This window comes from Gavia stellata, chromosome 2 (assembly GCF_030936135.1).
Source record: "Gavia stellata isolate bGavSte3 chromosome 2, bGavSte3.hap2, whole genome shotgun sequence".
In the NCBI taxonomy this organism is placed as follows: Eukaryota; Metazoa; Chordata; class Aves; order Gaviiformes; family Gaviidae; genus Gavia; species Gavia stellata.
The window spans coordinates 5,644,876-5,668,417 of NC_082595.1; the positions used below are offsets into that span (position 1 = coordinate 5,644,876).

Consider the following 23,542-nt stretch of genomic DNA (forward strand, 5'->3'; position numbering starts at 1 on the left):
GGAGAAACAGAAGCTGAGAGGTTCTGACCTCCAAAATAAACGAAAGGATCCCTACAAAGGCAGCGCTGGAGTTGAACAAAGCCGCTGTTGTTATGCTTTCACAGTTAAATAGGTAATAAATACAGAAAAGAAAGGAAGAGCACTCTGCTACCACATGACTAATCAGAGATAATCTGGGTCAAAAGCATATGAAATACAGATTAAAAATGCACTTGAGTGTCAGTGCAGAAAAACAAGGTATCGGAAATGTCAAAAGGTAGCACTAGATGTGGTTGTGATCAGGATCTAGTCAGCATTAAATATAACTTTGTCAGATTCCTCAAAGTTCACCACCACTACAGACAGGGCCAGTCTACGTAGCGGAAACCAGAAAGGAGGTAGAGGTAAAGCAGTCATGCCATGCACCAAGTGTCTTCAGACTCAGAATAAGCTAAATAGTAATAAATAAGGCATCAGTGATTTTTTTTTTTTTTGAGGCTAGGCACAAAGAAGAAAATGTAAACAGCACTACATGGTTAGAAGAAAGTGGATTAAACACATGGAAGCATCCTTGAGGTATGTGGAACCACAAGTTTCTGTATGGACTGGGCATGCTGGTGGCTCAGATCCACGTCAAGTTCCAAATTCTCTCTAGATGGAAGAAAGCTAAACCGTAGAGGCTTAGTCCTGTTTCTTATTGGTGAAAATGAGGGCTCCTCAGAAGTAATTTTCACCAGCTAGGAGAACCTTGACAAAAAAATTCAACTTTAACTGCTTACAATCAGATATGCAATGCATTCAAAAAAATGCAAGATTTAGGCTTAATGGAGAGAAAGACATTTATTTCAAACCTAGGTGGAGCCTCAGGTATAATCAAATCTGAATTTAAAAAAAGAAAAAGGTTTAGAAAAATATTTCAGAATAAAATGTAATTGTGACCCCACTTTTTAATAAAAAAATTTCTGTTTTCGTAGCTTTTTACAGCTGCCAGTTTAGCAGGGTCATTCAAGATGCAAGTTGTTCCATTAAAATAATAAACAAAGAAAGGAAGATAATGATGTAAGATTGTTTAAGATACAGGTTGGCTGAACCTCTCTGCAATTAATGAATGAATTAATTAAACTTGACAAAACCCAAAAAGCAATAGACAGCTCTTCCAAGAAGCAGTCCCAATTCGGCAGATGAGTATAACCCAAAGAGCAGTTAAGGTTACCTGAAAACTACCTGGTCAAAAGGAAAAGTTTACACCACCGAGGCTGGGACTTGCACATTTCTGCTTTGGTTGGACTTGATGATCTTGCAGGTCTTTTCCAACCTTAATGTTTCTGTGAATCTGTGAGTAAGCCAAGCACAACTTCAAAACCAACTGAAAGAGGGAGCTAAAGTTCATTGGAACAGAAACTCATCAAACCTGCAGAAGCCACTACTTATTTTTATGCAGGATTTGCTCACCCACAAATTAACTGTGCCATCTAAGGTACTCGTCACGGAACTATGATCGTGCAACGTGAGCTGTTGCTGTTAGGTGTTGCACATCTAAGATGAGCATGTTCGTGCATCAGATACCTTCAGAGCTCTAAATTTTCTGCATGTTGGCTGGCTCTGGCCTTGACAGTTTGGGTTAACTCTTTCTTTAACTCCAATTTGGGGGGGATAAAAAAAAATCTCAGGTGATAATTCCTCAGCCCAATCAGCAGCTAATTAACAACCTGGATGGAAGCACAGAAAAACTGTACTACACAGTGAAACAGAATGGCCCAACAGTTTCCAAATATAATCCTATTTGCAGGGTTGGCTTGGTTGTTTTCCACAGGAAAGTTGTTTCAGAACAAACTTCATTGTTTTTGCACTGAGAAATACCTCATAGCCATGTTCACCTTTAATTACAGTAATTTCTTATTCAGATTGATGCTTTCTCTAAATGGCAAATTCTTACTTTGAGTGACGAGTGATTTTGAGTAATTTGGGTGATCGCAATAGTCTTCTCACATTCCTTATACAGGGCTGTTTTCCTGTTTGCCTTATCTATCTACTAAGGAAAACAGAGAGTAGATTAAGGATTGCAGTTTTGCACTTTTTTTGTTTCCATAAAAAAAACATTCCTTATGAATATTGTGGATCTTGGGAGTTATACTTGAGATTTTTACACAAATGCTTTTAAGAAAGCCACAAATAAAGGAAGAACATGTTCATTTTCTCCAGAGTGCACGAACATCGGCCGACCTCTTTAACATCTTAAGTCAGAGAGTTGGGGACGTATCTAATAAGGACTCCTTAGAGAGAAACTTATATCTATCACTTCTCAGATGAGTAGTGGCAAGAAGAAGGAAAGAGACTACACGGCCGTTTAAATGCGACCGTGGCACGTTCTTGGGAGTACTTGCGCCACATCCCTGCCTGAAATAGGTGGCTATCTGCTCTGTGCTGTCAAAACTGAAGTGCTTTTGGACACATCCAGAAACAGGATTTTAAGTATGCTGCAGAGTGCTTCAACTCATGTATCACATTCATAGTTTCAGCCTGCCTTTTCACTTCAGCCTGCCACGTACACACCCCGAGGCTACGCTACGGATGCGGCTTCGTCCTGTCTCCCAACTGCTCGTCCTTGCAGCTGCGCACTTTTTTCTGTCGCAGTCCCCTGAGACAGTGATTCTTTTCAATGTCTAAATTATACTGTTTCTCCTCTGTCTCCTCACGTTGTCGCTTCAGTTTCTAGCTCTGCACTAAGATTCCCACCACCACCCATCCTCCTGCGAGCTTCTAGGCTGTTAAGTGAATCTATATTAGCACTAGCAAGGTAAGTGAGTAACAGTCGTTCCAATATCTGATAAATGTTACCAAATAACACGTGCAGAAGGCTGAGCAGTCAATCAGTGTGCAGCACTTCCGCTCTAATTAAGCAAATTCCAATCAGAGTCAAAATGGCAAGAGTGGCGTCAAACAAAGACCAGCAACAAGAAGGTTGAGCAGGTATTGATGAAAGGTATCATCTGACTGAGGGAAAAAATGGTCACGGTTGTCAACGTTATCGTGAGTCCCTGCTGCGCAGAACGGGACACCCAGGAGAGCATGCTCACCTGCGGGCACCCACCGCTTCTCTGCCCAGCTGGTCACTAGAGAACTTTCCTTTCTCTCTCTCTCTGCCTGTTTTTTCCTAAGGTAACATGGACGTAGATGTATGTCATCAGCTGCACGTCCCTGGAATAAAGAAAGCTTTGTGCACGTCAGGCTGCCTCAACCTTCAGTGTGCAACAAGGACCATTTGTGAAACTGTGAAAACCTGAAACCTCTTCTGCTCTAGTTTATTATACCAACCCCTAAAATACATTCATTATTTCTGCTTCTTCATCTGCTACTTAGGAGCTGTTGTCTATTTCGTGTTTTCTGCAGGGTGGATGTAGGAGGTCTGAAAAAATACTCGGTTGAGATTCGGACTAAAGGAGCACATTCAGATGGGTAAATTCATGTGTTTCCTCGAGTTCCAAACCCAAGCAGAAATGGCACATAGCTGTAATGAAATCAGAAGACAGAGTGGCGACAAGTGCTGCCCTATGGAATGCTATGAGACGCTACAAGAACAAATCACCTTATTTCAGTATTTGTGTGATCAGGGTCTCTTTGGAAACCAGTTTATTGCCCCTTGTAGAATTTGCCTTCTGAGGCATCTTTTAAAATAGGGATGTTGGCTCCTTTCTGTGGCAATGACCTTCTGGGGTGAGTATCTTGGTTGATGTCTCTCCTGAAAAACAACCAACCAGTCAGGAAAACTCTCCCACAAAAGCAGGTGCTTCCTCTTTTTTTCCCTCGGTTGTTCTCAAACTTATTACCTCAAATTTTAACACTTAGGTCCAAAAGATATTGGTAATACAGACAACAGAGTGTGGGGGTTTTGCTCAGTTGGTCGTCTGGTTGTTGCTTTTTTTAAACTAAGCGGAAGAAGGGATAGATAAAAGAAAGGAAAATCAGTTATCCTTTCTCTCCTGTGAATGCAGCCATGGGAAACTGGGCTCCACAGGTCATGAGACTTGAATTACAAAGGCTAAAGGCTGGTTTCAGTAACCTCACATCAGAGCACACGTCTGCACTTTTCAATTCATATTCTTCCCTCAGTTTACAGAAAGCTGCCTGAGAGCAGCAGCATCCTTTGATCTCCCTGAAAGTCACTTGTCTCTAGGTAGGGACACCATATGTATATAGTCACCTCTTTGTTCCTCTCCCAGCATCCTGCTGTTTCGGTCTTTCAGTTGTTTCCAGTCCATCTTTTAGAGATAAATACGTTCTTCCTAACCAGCTCAGCAAGCTGTCCTGCCTGGGAAGCATGGAACGTCCCTCTAAAACGGCTTTTTAACAAGTTTCGCGAGGATGCGAAATTACCTAAAATGATGCTGTGGCTGGTCAGATGTAGCTGTCCACAACAGGCACCTGGAACTAATACGCAACCGCCTCGAGCCAGGGAAGGCAAATCTGAGAGTAAAGCATCTCTTGGAGAGCAATTGCCCGCGCACGTTCCCGCTGTGAGAGATCCACATTTCTGAAAAGCAGAATCTTGGCAGGCGACCCCTCGATGTGCAGAAATTTGCAAATCATTTCAGTCGGAGCAATTTTCCCATCCTTATCAGAGAGCACTAAGGCTGCAATTGTACCCTGATAATCACAGCTACTGAATTCTAAGCAAAATGAAATTTCCGCAGAGTCCATACCGCTAAATGCTAAAATGCTTAACAGAAACAGCATTTAATTAAAATAGCCAGAACTTTTGTAGCTAAAGTAAAGCATGAACCTTTGCTATGTTAGAAACCCAAACCCAGGATTACTGGAAGTTATAAATAAGGATTAAACAACATAAAGATCTGGCATTATTCTGATAAAGACAGCAAAACACAGCAGTCCTCCTCCCCCCAGCCCCCTCACCAAAATGTGAAATTAGAATAACTGAGACGGCACACCCTTCCCTTACACGCCTCTCTTTAGATAGCTCACTGCTTAAGAAACAAAAGCTTGCCCAGGAATAAATGTAAAAAGAGCTTTTAAATGTCACTACTTCCTATAGATAGGCTCAGCCACTCAGCTTTTAAGCTCTCACCAGAATCAGCTGGTACCTGGCCAACAGTGAAAAGTGGATGAGATGGATCATAGGTTTATCCTAATGTGCTAAAGCCTCTTGTCTCGTTATAACACCGAGAAAAAACCCAGAGCAGTAGAGCAGGTTGTGAGAGAGTCTGAAATGGCTTAGCTAGCTAAAAGTATTGCTTAAAAAAGTAACTTTTCCCAGCCTCAGATAGCCCAAGTTACTCTCAGCATCCTTCTAGGATTTAGAAACAATTAGGAAAAGAGCAGGATATTAATTACACAAACTGTGTATTGCTGTTCGCTGCACATGATAGGGCGCTTTCTCACTGCTCACAAAGACCAGACCAAATCCTAGCTATTGATATGAATTTGACCAACCGAGTCACCTGAAAATTCCGGCTATCCGAACAAACTTCGCTGTATGTGACAGATAAAATCTCATCCCTGCACTTGCATGGGTGTCTGATGTGGGGATTTATCTATTTTCAAATTAATACTAAAATAGCAATAGAAAGCACCACCCTCTTGAAATGCTCACCCTCTCCAAAACAGCAATTAAAATAGTTTTGGATTAACATTGTAGCATTAAGCTTCTCAGACGAGCAACACAGACACAGATTTCAAGTGTGAAGGAATACGAGGGAATGGAAACTGCTTATTCAAAATCTGAACGGAGCTGCAGCTTTTTGCATGAGATGATAAGGTTCACAGAGGGTCCACAGGCTTCTGTGTATCTCCAAAAGGGGAAGAAGATCGACCCAATATTTTAAAAGGGTTGAATATTTCTTTTTCCATCTTGGATTTCTGGGGTCTTGAAACCTTTTCTAAGATATGCTTCTCCTACCCACTCCCTATTCATTTCTAATGGTCTTCCCACAAAGTGTTACCTACTGCCTCCTATTCTTCTTTTTTTCTTTTAATTTAACTGTTTTCCAAATTTTTAGCCAACAGTAACATTATGGAAGATAAGCGACTAATGATCAATTTTTAAAAGATTACAGGGCTTAAATCTTTGAGACAGGACACAATAGTATGTAGTATGTAATTTTACCTGTGAGACATCCATTTTCTATCATTAAACTACACCATATAAAAGAAAAAAGTACACTGTAAGAACAGTTATTTCGTCAAACAAAATACTCAAGGATTTTTAAGGAGAGACAAGAGTGCAAAATCACATGCTGTAAGACTCTAACCATGCAGGAAAAACAAAACCAAAGCCTTTCAGAATGTTGCTTTAGCTATGGAGTGCTAGTTGTAGCATGTCTGAACGCATACGGGCACTAACTTCCTAATGATTAGCACAGTTTCACTGACAGACTCGGCTGCAGAATCACAAAGCAAACATAAATTGCAGCAAATTAGCAGAAGATTTTCTTCTTTAAAGAAAAAACTTTAATGGATGTTTTGCCTGAGGAGCTTATTTCGATGGCTTCTCAGTAGACGAGACTGCGCTGCCAGGAACCACAGAAGCGTACAGTAAATTTAATAATGGCCCTATGCCATACCATGGTTTATACAGCTACGCGGCAGGGGCACGGGCTCTGCACATTCAACCCTGGAAACAACGCACATCAGAGCAACGGAGGCCTTGGTTTCATTAGGTGGGGATAGCACTCATGGCTGTCTACAAAGATAGCTGCCTCTTAGAAATCCATCTTGCTCCCAATGAATTTAAGGCAGCTTAAGCAATAAATTCAATCACAGCAGAATTTGGCCCATAAACAAAAGGACTGAAATATGCCAAAAGGAAAAGCGGATTGGGAAATATTTAAAAAAAGATAAAAATGAAAAAAATGTAATATCAGGAGGATTCTTTACTACGTCTGATTGATGCCCATATTCATCTCTCCCAATTTAAACAGATATAATGAAACAACAGCTACACGTTGCAAAGACAGGGAAAAAAGCCCTGCCAGGAATACTAATACCAAAGCACCCCATTCAAGTTACAATTGGCAATAATTGCCAGTCTCCGTTCTGTAACATTTTAATTTACTCACGGCAAACTGACATTCAGATAGCTAAAAAATTATTTCCTACTTTTAAAAACATCAAACAAATTGCTTCCAGTCGGATCTTCACAATTGACTCTCCACCGCATAAACACAGGGCAAATACCAGCACTGAAAGGAAACAGCTTTCAGAGGTGATACTTAATCAAGATAGCCACAACACCACTGCATGCTTCTTCCACTGTCTGCAGAATTGACCCACAGAATCACTACGGTTGGGAAAGACCTGTAAGATCATCAAGTCCAACCATCAACCCAACTCCACCATGTCCACTAAACCATGTCCCACAGTGCCTCGTCCACATGTTCCTTGAACACCTCCAGTGACGGTGACTCCACCACCTCCCTGGGCAGCTTATTCCAGTGTCTCACCACTCTCTCAGTAAAGACATTTTTCCTAATATCCAGTCTAAACTGAACTGAGAACACATATGTTCTCATGAATAAATTCATTAATATCCATCTCAAACATTAATATCAACGGGCAGCATGCTACAGAAACATACCCACCTGTGATGCTACACAACCTTTCAGGAAAAAGTGCACATAAAAATAGGCGTCAAAGATGAACAATTATCTTGTTATGATCACCTTTTTCTAACGTATCTATCATCCACGAACTCAGATCCCAAATGTCATAGTATACTTGATGTTTTTCACAAAGAGGCATGAAATACTGCTGCTAGTTTGGAGTGGGCAAAGTTGTTCATTGTTATGTTAATGCTGACAGACCCTCTACACATTTGACAGGTTTTCCTTGAAAAGTTACACTCTTCAATCTGCTGGATAACACAATAGGCTGGAGAGCAGAAATCACTTTCTGTATATAATACTGCAATAGCTTAGGTGAATAGTTTATTTATTTGTGGTCCACTTACACCCGAGAGGAATGAATCCCAAAGTGATGGTACCTATGCTGGCAGAAAAGCCATTGTGGGCAGGGAACCGGGGACGCTTCGCCACTCGAGTGTGTCCGAGAATCCCAGTGACTGTCCGGGTCGATGTAGCCAGAAGACAACTTTTGATCTCCTTTTTGGGCCCACACTCTTGTTCATTTGTTTGGCGGTCCTGGGGGCTGGGGGCAGAGGGGAGACGTCCTCTTCCAACAGCTCTATTGCGTTCTGTCTTCTTAAGGTAAGTACTCTGGCTCTCTGTAGATACACTGGATTTCGACTTAAGGCCCTTTTATGCCGCTCCAAGAGGAAAAAAATAAAGGTCTCAAAGTGCTTGAAAACAGCCTCAAGTCCAGCCATAAATAACTACGGAGAATTACTACCTACATGTTTACTAAGCTGAAGGAAGAGATAAATCACATTATATCTTAATGGAATAAAAATACTAATAAATAGGAGTTGTACAGCACAGATGGCAATAGAAACAAATATCATTGCAAATGTTTTCCTTTTAAAAGCTGATTTAAACTGAACTAAATGATGACACAATCATATTTTAAAGACAAGTGTAGGTTAAATGATTTATATATTAAATAGCGGAGCCTCGGCAAAAAAGATGCAGCCTGGACAGGAATGTGTGTTCTTCATGATTATTAAACATTTCTATTGCTATCTATGGCGGAGTGGTATATGATGGCTAATGAATTTATGTTACTTTCTGCAAATGTTAAAAATGTTTATTTTTTTATAACTTCAGTAATTTTATTAGTACAGGGAGATTTATGTAGGATTTTATACTCAAAAGCATGAGCAATATCCAACGCCTGCTGAAAATACATTGGAGTGGATTACCAGGGCTGCCCTTTGTGCATTGGCAGCGTACAACCAAGATCATAATTGCGGGATTGCTACCACCTGCCAACTTGAAGAACTAAGCCACATGCTTCCACATAATAATGAAGAATTCTAAGATTAAAAAGCAAATGAAGGTTAAATCCTAAAGGTCTTCAGGGACCTCTGAGCTGCGTATTTCTTCTGTGCTCCTTTATCATTTTTACTTGCCCAAAGATGATGGCTCTTCCCAGTTAAACCAGTCCATCTAATGGAATGCCTGCATTTTCACACAACTGCTTAGAAAACAGAACGTCTGCAATGTGCAAACTCATGTTAAAACTCATCTTTGGATTTACAGCTTTTTCATCTTGAAGCAGGAAAAAAACCCTAGACAAATTGTTCACACTATTAAAAAAACACAGAATCTCAGCTGAGGGTTTTAGAAGATATCTTAAAGTGAAAAGGGGGTTACTGGTGTATATAAATATAAGAAGACAGAGGAAAATTTTCCAAAATGCTGTTATTGGTCCATGATTAAATTTCCCATCCCCACTTTTTAAAAAAAAAAAGAATTATATTTTCATAGAGTATATATTTTCACAGATTAAAAAAGGATTTCTTCAGAATCACTTAACAGTGATATGAAGGAATAATTTAAATTATCTTTGAGAGTATATTAATCTAGAAATTTTTGTCTTCATATAAGACTACTTCTATAATTCTGTACCCGTCCACATTTTTACTCACATAAACATACATATTGAATTGAATTTCAGAATATTTACATGGGGGAATTAGTATTTGCTGGTGTACAGATGCTTCTCAATAGTCCATATTTCAGTTTAATTAAACTTAGACGTGAACAAGGTTGTGTACAGATATCTTATGGAGTTTCTTCCCCATACTTTCTATTATTCTTAAAAATTGGTAGGCCTTACACGCTTAGTACTTAAAATCACTTAGAACTCTGCTTCAGACTACCCAGTATTGCCCAGAATTTATGACCTAAGGCTGTACAACTGCCAACACCTATATGCAAGGTTATCATTCCCTCAGCCTTCCGTGTTATCGCTTACTGCTTCTTTCTTATGCTTTCCAGTTTTAAAAACTATTTAACACACAACGCCACCAATATTTACACATCAGTGCACAAACTGAGCAAGATTACTATCTGTTCCCAGCATCCCCTCACCACAGTAATTATTTCTGGCAGATCAAGCTAAAGATGTAGTTCCACAAGATCTTGGCTTTAGGATGCAGAACTGACCTAAGAAGTTTGAGTCTGAGATTTGCTCCCAACTAGTCTCCCCACAGCCACCGCAGTTGTGCTGGTGATGCTGAATTACATGACGTGACTTAAAAATATCTTAGTGCCATCCCCACTTCCACTGACATCCCCATTTCAGAAGGTACATGGGATCAGCAGTTTAAAGAAATTAAAAAAAAAAAAGGAACAGAATTCCTATTTTTGGAAAGTTTCTATGTAGGGTTACATTAGCAGGGTGCGATGGGAATTTTATGTTGCCACTTAGGATGCCGTTCCTGCCTAAACATAGAAGAGACCCTTCAGTTACGACTTTCAAAACTGATGTTTTCCAAAGCACGTAATTCAACAGTATTTTTTACAACATCGTAACTATTTCACAACCTCAATCCTGACTTCATTCTTCCTAGAGAACGGGGCTGAGAAACAGGTTGGAGCAAACCCTTAGATGACTGACGGCTCTTGTGGTCAACTGGATCAAAAAAACCTCCCAATGCAGAACTAGTCAAATTATGAGAAATACCTTTTCTAGACATCTGAAACGACAATACACCGCATTTCTGTTACAGGCTTATGAACCAGTATCCATAAGCTTTTCCCTGTTGTCTGGCATACAGTGTCATCCACAGGAAAAGGTTAATCTTCAGTGAAAATACCATCTCTTGGCCCTGTGCATTTGTTGGGGTTACCGAAGCTTTCTTTGAAATTGGCTGCCATCCCAGTAAAGCTGCATTAAGTAATTCAAATAAAATATCACTAGTAATACACATTGGTAGCAAGTAGAGGCCAGAAGGATAAAAGCTTTGGGGTAGATTTTCAGGGGAAAATAGGATTATGTTTGCTCAGTAAAAATCTTCCCAAAATGATGATCTTCAAAAATTTTCAGGCCTCAGTTGTACAGAAATTAAACCTACTCCGTTCTGAGAGTATCTGAACTTGATCTGACATGCCACTACTGGTCCAGCAAATTTGGAAACGTTTTTCATTTATTCCTGGTAGTGCTTTCAATTACAGAGATACTATCATTTTGAATATTTTCCTGCTATAAAGACTCCTGCCCTCAGGGATTACAGAAGGAAGCCTATTAAAAAGTGTCCCCATCCTTTTAGCAGACAAAAAAGAAAAAAGAAAAGACTGAATAAACCAGGAAAGATTGGAGCTCAAGGCTAAAGCAGACCTTGGCCAAAGAGAGCAAGCAGGTAGGAGATTACCAAATAGACACCCAAGCAGTCCCCTGAACACCCTCTTCTTTGACTTTGGGATTCGGGATAAAATTAGAGGATTTTTCACAGCTGTCCAAGGTTTTCAGCTATCCAGCACCTTGGCTGACCTGATAGATCCTTAGGAATCTCAAACTCGTCCTCTGCCCATATGCATATCAGGCCTTTATGCGTACCCAGCCTGTTACTTCTGAGCAGTCCGGAACCCTTTGGGAAAGAGCTATACAGAGGGTTTTGTACATGCACAGCAAATCCAACTTCTTTTAGAACGTGTCCAACTTGCTGCTCATGCAAAACACAAGTATACTTGTGCAGGGGTTCCAACATTTCCCAGAAATACTGGGAAACTGTTGTGTATACGCTGTACAGCGTACAACTGCTTGAAGGAGAAACAGTGCAGGGGGGCTTTAATTACAAGTATCCTTCTGCAATACGGGTAATGGTGAAAGACTAAGGAGGTCCTTTGGCTCCTCCTGATCTGATGAAGGGTTGTGGTGCTTTTGATTCTCTTCAGAAGAGTTCTGGCCCAAAGTCAAAACCAGAGATATGAGTTGGCTATAAAACTAGCTCAAATATGTGACAGCCGCTACGATTACAGGCCGTGAAGTTACAAGAAAAGGCTATTTTCAGTAAGCACCAAATAACATGAGTATTTAAAGCCAACAAATTAAGACGAGCAAAGATATGACCATCTGTCACTTACAGAATCAGTGGTTAAAATCAACTTTCTGATGAATTTTTGACCAGACAGGAAAGCTAACCTACAATTACTACTGGAGCAGAAGAAAATTCACGGCTGTAATCAACCTGAGGCCAGGCTAACATGTTTTGGTGATGCAGAAGATGGGATCAAGAGGAAAAAAAGGACAGTAGAAAGAATTTCAAGCAATTTCAAAAAACTCTGGGTTTAATTTCAAGAACTGGGTTTAATACTTGAGGGAGAGGGAAAATGCTATGACCACATATGGTGACTTTGGATTTCAACATATTTAAATTAGTCATTCAATCAGTGATTTGAGACTTGAATTGTAACTGAATTTCAGTTTGCTGGTAGCAAGCATCTGTCCTGGCTTTATTTCAGGATGCATATGTACACCTCTGTTCCCCATCACACAGCAACATTTGTATCCTATCAGTGATCAAAAACCAGATTTTGAGAGGGACTGGGCACCTTCAGCACCTATTTTTAGGATCTCTGGATTGGAGGCAGTGGTCCTCCACAGCTGATACTTCTGAGCAGCATTAAGTTCCCAAACTGTTTAAAAGGGAGAGAATTTCAAAGCAAACATGCTATAGGGAGGACTTCCTTATACAGTAAAGGAGAGTCAGAGCTTAAGATGATTTGCAAATGGTATTCGTAAATATTAATGCACTTTGACATTGAATACCGCATATCATACATTTTAAGTGTTTTTTAGTGTGTGGATGTTTACAGTGAAATGATGTGCTTCTTCGTATGCCTATTTTCAATTCAAAGTATGGCTTCATCACAAAGAGTGGTAGCATCAAGCTTAGCAGCATGATCCTGCCTCCCGAATTAGCACCGAATTGACAAGCGTCCTTAACACAGCCTTTAAATGGGGTTTGTGGGCACCAAACAGCTTTGTGAGCATTAGCTGTTCTTCACCCTCTTTTCTACAGTTCCAACTTTTCAGTACGCAAGCTGGGTATTGATCGCTTTTAATATGGAGCAGTTTTCCCCAGGCTGGGACTTCGTTTTGCAGTTGCCTTCATTAAGCAACCAGACACTAAAACCTTGTAAAATTCCTTCTGCCCTAGGAGTACTGCTTCCATCAGAATTTTTTTCATACCGTTATTACTGACTCTGTTACTTTCTTTCATCATTTCCTAAAATACCTAAGCAGAAAATAGCTATGAAGACTTCCATACACAACATCAGTATACAACATTTGTAAGCGGAAGTCAAAATGACGTATTGAAGGATCTTAAACATCACACATGACATTGAGAGAATAAGCCTGCTTATGGATGTACGTGCCAAGAAAAATACGGAAATTTCATACAGAATAACTGTTGGTTAGGTGAACCTGGAAGGCCAAAAGTGGTCAAAACCAGGTGGAATATCCATCCTGTAAGCATGAAGCATGGGAACAAAATCATGAAAGCTGCAAAAAAGTCTGTGTAATGTATCCTTCTCTGCGCCTTGCCATTACTCCAGTGAATGCTTCCAAGGAATTACACAGATCTTTCATTTGGACTCCAGAACACCTTGATTTACCCACATAAGACTCAGGTCATTTTGTTTACTCTGTATTTAATAGAAAGGCTTTCTTTGCCTCAATTTTCTGCAGCACCTGGCAGAAATGAACACACAGAAGGCTCCGAAGATGGTATCAAGCTACCCACAAAATCTTGTTTTGCAATTAGTAGAGGAGTTCACAGAATGACTAAGGTTGGAAAAGACCTATAAGATCATCAAGTCCAACCACCAACCCAACCCCCCCATGCCCACTAAACCATGTCCCGCACTGCCACGTCCACACGTTCCTTGAACACCTCCAGGGATGGTGACTCCACCACCTCCCTGGGCAGCCTCTTCCAATGCTTCACCACTCTCTCCGGAAAGACATTTTTCCTAAGATCCAGCCTAAACCTCCCCTGAATTTCCTCCTATGTGTGTGGTTACTTTGAATCTAACCGACCTATCCATCTGGCAAGCCAGAATACAGACATGCTGAGGAAGATCAGGTTGCCTTAGTAACCTGAGTCCAGTTGTACAGACTTCAGAAAGACTGAATAATTTTATCTTTCTGAAGCACCATTGTGCATCACTGTGCCATTGTACTTAAATATCTTACACATAAAATAGATATGTATTACCAAACTCCCCGCACACACTTTGAGCTATTCTCATGCTATGGGTTAGAGAAGACACTGCTTGGGAATGCTTTTTCTTCTTCTTTCTTACCATTTGTGACCCTTGCAGCTGTCATCTATTAAAAAAACTAGGACTTACTCATTGCTCTTTTTTGGGGTTTGGTGGAGAGGAACGACTGACACCATTACAGAGCTAAAACTTCCACTCCGGCTCTGCCATGTAGAGTGATTAATCTTGTTCAGAAAACTACTGGTTAACTAAAATTGATTTTATTATATGATATTGTTGGAATGTTCAGAGAAATCTGTGAGAAAGAACAGGGACAGCACTCGTCCAGTACGCTTATTACTGTGAATAGCTTTTGGCTACACAAATTTCAGGCCTGAATTGTACATAGTATGCTATTATATTGTAATAATTGAAAGTTCTAGAGAAAGGACTCTAACGATACCCAACAGAACAATTTTAGTTCCATGAGAATATATTTAATTAACCCTTAATCATTTTCACCTTTATGACACTGGAAACACTTCTAGGATTTGATTTACAAAATTATTATGCCATTAATAAGAGAAAGATATTATTGACATACCAAAATCCAATTTAATTACTCCCTTGATTCCTCCAGAGGCAGAGAGACGCTTGCAATTTTCTGACACTATGTTCCATTTTTAATATTGTGAAATAGAAAATGCCTCTGAGTAGGCCAGAAATGTTGCATAATTGCTTCTGTCTGAGCTACAAGCACAACTATAACCATGTATTCTGGCTACCTTGAAAGTTCCTTTTCGGCTTTTCTGTATCAAGTATCCCATTTAAAACTTTACTTATGACTGCTTGTTAGAAATATTCTCACGTGTAAGAGCGCTACAATCACTGTCAAACAACTTTCTATTCTTTTCATTTTTTAAAGGGATAGTTTGTAATGTGTTTAAGAAAATGGAAATTACCTGTTTTAGGCACAGATAGATCATCTAACTGACTACTCCAGAATTTGTATGGAAAAAAGAAAAAAGATTCTAAAACTTGTTTTCAGACTGTCAACAAAAGCATGCTTGTTAACTTACAGAATTAATAGACTGATCTATCTTAATGAAAGGCCAAAATTTACGTACTATAAAATCCACATGAAACAGAGGAGGGGAAAAAAATCTAATAGAGCTGGGCCACTAAAAACTTGAAAAAATTTTGTCATCTGTCCATCCTGCTGCATTGTTCTGGCTGGAGCAACGTGTGCTCCCATATAACATCACAAGAGCCTGACAGCTCAAGGTGCAGTCTACCCTGGTTAGGATTCCAATAAAAACAAAAGTCAAAAAAAAGTAATCTTGGCCCACAGCCGTGGCTCACAGGCAACACTCCTTGCTCCTTTTACAGGTTTTTCTACTTCTCCTAAACACCTCAACATTTCTGCGTTTTCAAGACTGCATGTGTCAAGTCCTACTTCCTTTGAAGTTTATACAGATTAGGACACCGATATTTGTCACCAGAAATTCCCGATATTCATTATAGAGAGATATCGGATAAGATAAGCTGAACAAATTGAGATTTCTTCAATTAGTTCATTCCAGCAGCTTGCCCTGCACTGTAATTTTGTGTGCAGCTATCTTTATTTCTCCTGTGTACTGTAAGCCTTTGTGGCAAAATAATCATATGAAGTATTTAGAGTGGTATGTTATCAGGGACAGATTTTTAAATTCTCAGCTACTGGAGATGGAAATCAAATGTGTTTTAAAGTACTCTGAGGAATTTTCTATCCCTCTTCTTAATAGCAGGTTATACGTTTATTGGTAGCTAGCAACTGCAAAGTCTTAGCCAGGAATATGTAATATTTTAGAAAGTACTACTGAGTGGCTCTTACGGTTAGTTTAGCTTTCGGTCACTGGATTAATTAAGCTTCTTTTTTTTGCATGTATCCTTCTCAAAAAAGTAGCATTAAGACTGATCTTCCACTCTAGGTGTCAAAAAGGTCCAAAAGATACAGTATCCATAACAGTTAAATCAATTAAGAAATGTGGAAGAAATAGATGCAGTAAAATGATTTAAATCCATCACTTGTGTAACACCGGACTGATCATGTAAAAAGAGATTATGAGAATATCGCCCTCTGATTCGCATTCCGGAAGAAGGAAGACGTTGTGAGAGGAGAATGACTATCCATTGTCAACACCACATCATAGTTCAGAAGACTGTAAGAAGACACTGGCATGGATAAGAGAAAATACTAAATACACCTATTTTTTATACACTATAAATACAGTGTGTAATTTTTTAAAAAAAATACATATACACATACATGACATTAAACCCAAAACACTGCACACCTAAGGAAAGCCAGGTCTACGCTTCTGTGTGCAATATTAAATTACCCCTCCTTGCATATGGATTATTACATAATTGCTAATTACACGTTCACAAAGTATAAGACTCTTGTCTCATTCAGTGCGAGAACGCACCTGCTTTGATCAGAGTTCTGCAGTGAAGAAGGCTGGTGTTTATAAAACTGCTCACTTACTGCAGAAGTTGAATGCTGACTCAATATTTAGGGGTTTTGTGGTTCAAAATATAACCATAACTTAAGGCACTCTGCAAACACTACGCCGCAGAGAGAATCATTCAGTTCCTCCTGGAATTTTTATAACGTCCAATACTCTAATATCCAAATCTCTCATGAACTTTAACTAATGTATTTTTACAGCACCTAGTTTCTACCATCCTCCGTAACAGCCGAAAGTATCCACAGTTCAGTGTGCTCAATCTGAAATAATTAGGATTTGATCTTCTGGAAACATACATGTCCTAATTTTGAGTGCTCAGCATGGTTGCAAATCAGAACACAGATTATCAGTTTAGAAAAAAAATGACAAATACCTAGGTACCGAATCCACTGTCGTTTAATAATACATGATTTGCCCTTCATAAGTCCATACTGGCTACCCCCAATAATCTTCTTGTCCCTAATATTTTTGGAAATGGCTTTCAGACAGATTTCCTCCATCACCTTTCCAGTGATCGAGGTAAGACTGTTCAGCCTGTAGTTTACTGGATCTTCCTCCTTGAAGACAGGAGAAACATTTACTTTTTTCTAGTTCTCAGGAACCGCACCCAATAGCCATGACCTTTCACAGATAACCAAGAGTAGCCTTCCAATGACCTGTGACACTCATGGATGTCCCCCATCAGGTCTCAGGAACTTGTACGTGTCCCCTTTGTTTAGATATTCCCTGACCTGATCGTTCTCCACCAAGGTAAGTCTTCCTCCAGACTTTCTCACTGATCTCCAGGACCTGGGATTGCTCAAAGTGCTAAAGGCTGGTCTTACCAGTAAAGACCAAGGCAAAGACGACCGAGTACCTTGGTCTCTTCCATGTCCCTTGCCATGGGGTCCCCTCACCCCATTCAGTGGCAGGCCCACATTTTCCTGCTCTTTCATTGCCGGTAGAAGCCCTTCCTGTTACCCCTCCACATCTCTTGCCAGATTAAACTCCAAGCAAGCCTTGGCTTTCCTAACCCCATCCCCGCCTGCATGGACAGCATCTCTGTATTCTTCCTGAGCCACCTGACCCTGCTTCCACCTCTTGCACGCTCCTTTTTAATGTTTTGTCAGAGGCTCCTCCCGCCTTTTGCCACTTTTGCTTGATTTCCTGGGTATGAGGTTGTGTATGAGGGTTCCTCAGCTCTGAGGAAGTGATCCTTGAAAATCTACTAGTTCTCCTGAGCCCTGTGGGATTCTTCCCAGCAGGTCCCTAAACAGGCCAAGGTCTGCGCTTTTGAAATCCAAGATTGTGTTCCAGCTTTCTGTCTTGCTCCTACCTCTCAAGAAGCTGAACTTCCTGACCACCACAACTCTGATCCATTGTTCCTTGTTTGTACGTATGAGGTCTAGCCATGTACCTCCCTTCATCACCTGCGTCAGCAAGTAAATGCACTCCAGACGTCTCCCATATGGCTTCTGCCCTGCTCTATTGCCCCTCCAGCAGATACTGGGGTAATTCAAGTCCCCCATGAGGACTAGGTCTCCGAACAGGAGGCTTCTTCAACTTGTCTGAAGAAGGCCTCATCTATTTCTTCCTCCTTATCAGGCAGTTTGTAGCAGATACCCATCACATCATATTAGACTTCGGTCTGCCCTCTAACCCTAACCCATAAGCTCTCAGCTGGCTCATCGCTTGTCCCTGGGCAGAGCTCCGCACCTTCCTGTCACACTCAGTCCGCTGTTTCCTCACTTTCTTGTGAGCTGTCATCTCCATTCCCCACCATTCCTAGTCCCGGGCGTCTCCTCAGCAGGTTGGCCAGCTTGTGGCAAAGATGCTTTTGCCCCACCTTGGCAGGTGGATTCCATCTTTTCCTAGCAGACCTTCCTTGAACCTCTTGTTCCATCTCCAATTAAATCGTGCTGATACACAACAATTATTATATTAACTTCCAAACAAATTTAAAATACAATCTAACCATCACTACAGATATAGTCTGAGCTGAAAGGCAGCATCTCTAGAATGCAATCAAATATCAAGAAAATCAAACATGTTTTAAGTGAACACATTTTGTAATATTGACACAGTTCTCCATTTAAATGAGGGGGTTTGATTTTTCTTGGTAAAGAGTCAAAATAAATTAGGAGAACTTTTAGAAAAAGTTTTTTTTTACTCACAGTGGTTGAGAATGTCAAATTCCTAGTCAGAAGAGACTGCGTGGTGAAGTTCTAACCCTTGAGAAATGGATTTTAATGGAAGTGTTGACACAGCATTAGCTATACCATCACAAATACAACGCCAATACATTATTCCCTTACGGTAACAGACAGTGTTGTAGCTGCCCTGTAATTTGGCACAGAACATTTCTATACTAATGTAATGTGACAATGTTATTATGTCTGCTATTTTCTATGCCATAATAGCAGTATTTGTTTCCACAAACATGCCATTACATTCACTAATATGGCTATACTTAAAGACTGCCCGAGTAAAAACAGATGTAAACTTATAGAAAGCAGATAATCTCTTATACATTTGCTTTGTTTTGTTTTGCCAGAGTAATTTTCAACCCTACTCTTATAAAAAAGCTGAATTCCCTGGGAGGATAGCTTTCACTACATAACCTGCTGTTAGAAATAGTTACGATGTTCATGATCTATTTTCTCAGAGGAGTTGCATGCAGACATTCCTTTGTAAGAACAGCCATTAACTGTCCTTTTAGTACAGTCTACTATATAACCCCACTTTGTAGGAACAACTGCTACTGGTCTGCTTTATGCTAATCAGTGTAACACTTCTGTCTATCACATCTAAAGAGCACTGTTGCCCTGAATCTCCAAGTGCCGTATCACATCAATAGAGAGAATTATAATCTCTATAGCATCTTGGGGTCGAAAATTCCCCTGCCTTCTTTATCTTCCAGTCAATAGGAAATGCAGCACAGAGAACGTTCCTACCTGTGCCACCATGGAGGCTCACGGTCTACAGGCACTCCATACTCACGGTAGTCAACTACTGAGATTTGCAACTAAGCAAAACTTTTGTGGATTACACCATGGGAGTTCTGACTACAGATGTAAAACTGTAGCCTTACCTTTGGCTGCCCAGGCAATTTTCTGTAGGTGTACATTCCCTAAACTTCTCCTTCTCTCTAGCTGACACACAGAGGACTCTCTTGAATTGGGAAAGAAACAACCTGCCTCACAGGGTGCTTATTTTGAGAGAACTTCGTTTTAAGCTGTGCACATTTTCACCTGGAATAATACACTGAACAGCAAAGGAGTAATAATTTGCTTTTCACAGAATCACTACGGTTGGAAAAGACCTGTAAGATCATCAAGTCCAACCATCAACCCAACCCCCCCATGCCCATTAAACCATGTCCCGCAGTGCCTTGTCCACACGTTCCTTGAACACCTCCAGGGATGGTGACTCCACCACCTCCCTGGGCAGCCTCTTCCAATGCTTCACCGCTCTCTCAGGAAAGACATTTTTCCTAATATCCAGCCTGAACCTCCCCTGGCGCAACTTGAGGCCATTTTCTCTTGTCCTGTCGTTTGTCACTTGGGAGAAGAGACCAACACCCACCTCCCCACAACCCCCTTTCAGGTAGTTGTAGAGAGCGATGAGGTCTCCCCTCAGCCTCCTCTTCTCCAGACTGAACAACCCCAGCTCCCTCAGACGCTCCTCATCAGGCTTGTGCTCCAGACCCCTCACCAGCTTCGTCGCCCTTCTCTGGACACGCTCCAGCACCTCAACGTCCTTCTTGTAGTGAGGGGCCCAAAGCTGAACACAGGATTCGAGGTGCGGCCCAGCACCAAGTACAGGGGCACGATCCCCTCCCTACTCCTGCTGGCCACACTATTATTTTTTTTTATAAGAAAGATTAAAGAAACCTCTTGCATGCTGTATTATTAGAATGTATTATAACACTTTTCAAGAAACTGTTTCTTTCATTATTGTCTCCAAAATCTCTGTCTTGGAAATTAAAGACAAGAATGACACAGGTGAAACATTTGCATCGTACAGCCTAGGAACAATGCACGTCAAATCTTCGTGCACTGAGGTTACTATGGGAAACACGCTGAAAGTATCAGCTCAAATGCAGCAAGGTAATTTGTGCACATTTATGCAAATTGCAGATGATACAAAATTGGGAGGAGTGGTTGATAGACGAGATGCGTGTGCTGCCATTCAGAGGGATGCTGACAAGCTGGAGAAGTGGGCTGACAAGAAACTGGTAAAACAAAGGAAAATGCCAAATCCTGCACCCGGGGAGGAATAACCCCATGCACCAGGACAGGCTGGGGCCTGACCAGCTGGAAAGCAGCTTTGCAGAAAAGGATCTGGGTGTCCTGGCAGACACCAAGTTGAACACGAGTCAGCAATGTGCTCTTGTGGCAAAGGCGGCCAACAGCCTCGTTGGCTGCATTAGGAAAAGCGTCGCAGGAAGGTTGAGGGATGTGATCGTCCCCCTCTACTCAGCACTGCTGGGATGCATCTGGAGCACTGTCTCCTAGTGCTGGGCTCCCCAGCGCAGGAGCCATGTGAGCATACTGGAGGAGGTCCAGCAAACGGCCACAAAGACAGTTAAGGGCTTGAAGCATCTCTCATATGAAGAGAGGCTGAGAGAGCAGGGACTGTTCAGCCTGGAGAAGAGAAGGCTCAGTGGGGATCCTATCAATGTTTTAAAACACCTGATGGGTGGGAGTAAAGAGAGAGAAAGATTCTTCTCGGTGGTGCTCAGTGAGAGGACAAGAGGCAATAGGCACAAACCGAAACACACGAAATCTCATTTAAATAGAAGGAAAATGTTTGCACTGTGAGGGTGACTGAGCACTGGCACAGGTTGCCCAGAGAGGCTGTAGAGTCTCCCTCCTTGGAGGTACTCAAAACCCAACTGGACATGGCCTGGGACGAGCTGTTCTAGCTGACTCTGCTCTGAGCAGAGGGGTTGGACTAGTCAATCTCCCCAGGTCCCCTCTCACCTCAGCCATTTTTTTCAGTCTGACATTTCTACTCAAATATGTTCCCTAAGAACTGATGGAACAAAATAGTGGGGAGGTGTGGTTGAGTCAATCCTGGCTGAGGGCCAAAATCCCACCCAGCCGCTCGCCCACTCCCCCTGCTCTGACCTTGGTGTTCCCTCTGCTCTTTCTCACTCTTTTCACTCCGTCCTCCTTCATCTGCCTGGCATTTTGGCAAGAATGGCGTACTTCCTAAGCGTGTTTCCATAGAGGCGCCACTAGCTTGGCTGTGTCCTGTGGTGGGTCCGCTGGAGCTGGCTGTGCCCGGCATGGGGCAGCCCTATCCTCTCCTCACCGAGGCCACCCTGCAGCCCCCCACTGCCAACACCCGGACACGGACATCCAATACAGGAGGGATGCCAGTCTCCATAAACCAGGTGCTTTTAACTGTTTCTCTTATGACCACTGAAACTTATTTTTAAGTGGTCAATTTGGGGGTTTGATAAAAATCCTCTACCTATGAGATTTTGATGATGAATACTCTCTTTTACATAAAACAGTACATTCAAATGTAAAGTAAGCCAAGGGCGTGTCTATGTAGCAATGCCGGGTTAGATTTCACCTTCTGTCAACCAGTGTCACTCCATCTGCAATCTGCAATGGAAACACGCTCACACAGACCGCTCAGGAACATGCCTACATCCTTCTGAAGGGGATGCATTTTTCAGCAACAAGGAGGTGCTATTCCAGACCTGTCGCTGAGCTAATCTTTCTTCACGTGAAGGGAATCTGTCTTACTTCAGTGCTGCAAAAGTTTAGCCTGTGGCATGCAGCCTATGCAAGTTACTAAAAACTGTAGTAACATTTTGTCATTCCTCTTTCCATTGCGCTCTTCCCAAACGCAGCATACGGCAGTCTAGGAGCATCTAGATGACATTGAGATTACAACATCATTTCTCCTCCTTTCCCTCACATATACCATTATGAAAAATCTCTCTTGTTAGACTTACTTTGCAGATTTTTGGTGTCTGAACTAATCTGAGGAGCCAAGATAAAGCAGAAACCAAAGGTATTATATTTACCAGACTCTGGGTTCTATTACAAAACATCCCTATCTAGGATAAACTTATATTTCATGTTTGTGATAGAAGAACATTAAAAAAAAAGATTTATCTGGGAAGAAAGTAAGTATTTTTGGCAGCCATGTACTAAAAGTACTCCTTTACCATCATCAGAAATAGTATATTGAGAATTATCTGATTGTGCGCAATGTAGTCCATAATGTTACCAGACAAATGAGCCTTCACAGACCAGTAAATACTATTCTTCCGTAAGTTCATCAGTTCGCCAAATTTATGCAATAGCTGTCACTTGAAGAAATAAGTCACAGAATATTCCAGGTGCAGACATCAGTTACTACTAAGACAAATTTACAAACAGAGTTTTTCCTTTGCTAATTGTGGAATATATAACTTCTTATTCGTAGTTTTTAGTTACTTTTGGAAGAACTCAAAGGTCACAGAAGAACAGAAATAACAACTTGAAAGTAAAATAGAAGGAAATCATTTTCTCCTGTAGCAGATAAAGGACTGCAATCTTTAAAAATACATGTTTAGCAGTATGACTAATCACTCACATTGCTGGGAAGGGCAAACTCTTATACATAAAGTAAATGCAAACCTTTGCTCAAATTATCTGAAGTTTTTTGATACCACATTTCATTTCTACCATGACAGCAACTGCAGAGAAACAGGCTGAGGTGAGTCCTTTCCATAGTTTTCAAACATGGTCAAGAGTAGAAAAAGGGAACTTTCAAGAGAATAATTAATGTTGCTTTTACATATAATTCATTTTCTAGCCTTGTGCTAGATAGAATTTGAGCCAAAACCTTTTCAGATTATTACTATTCTGTTATTTTAGGGTTTGTCCAAGAAGGTACACCTTGCTGTAGAGCGGAGAACCAGAACAAGACAAAAATCCAAAATGC

The 23,542-nt window shown here is 41.0% G+C and overlaps 1 protein-coding gene across 22 annotated transcripts in view; it reads right to left on the reverse strand.

The window, feature by feature from the left end:
- NRXN1 (neurexin 1) overlaps positions 1 to 23,542 on the reverse strand; it is a 740,438-nt gene that overhangs the window by 339,218 nt on the left and 377,678 nt on the right. The gene's annotated exons all lie outside the window — the stretch shown is intronic.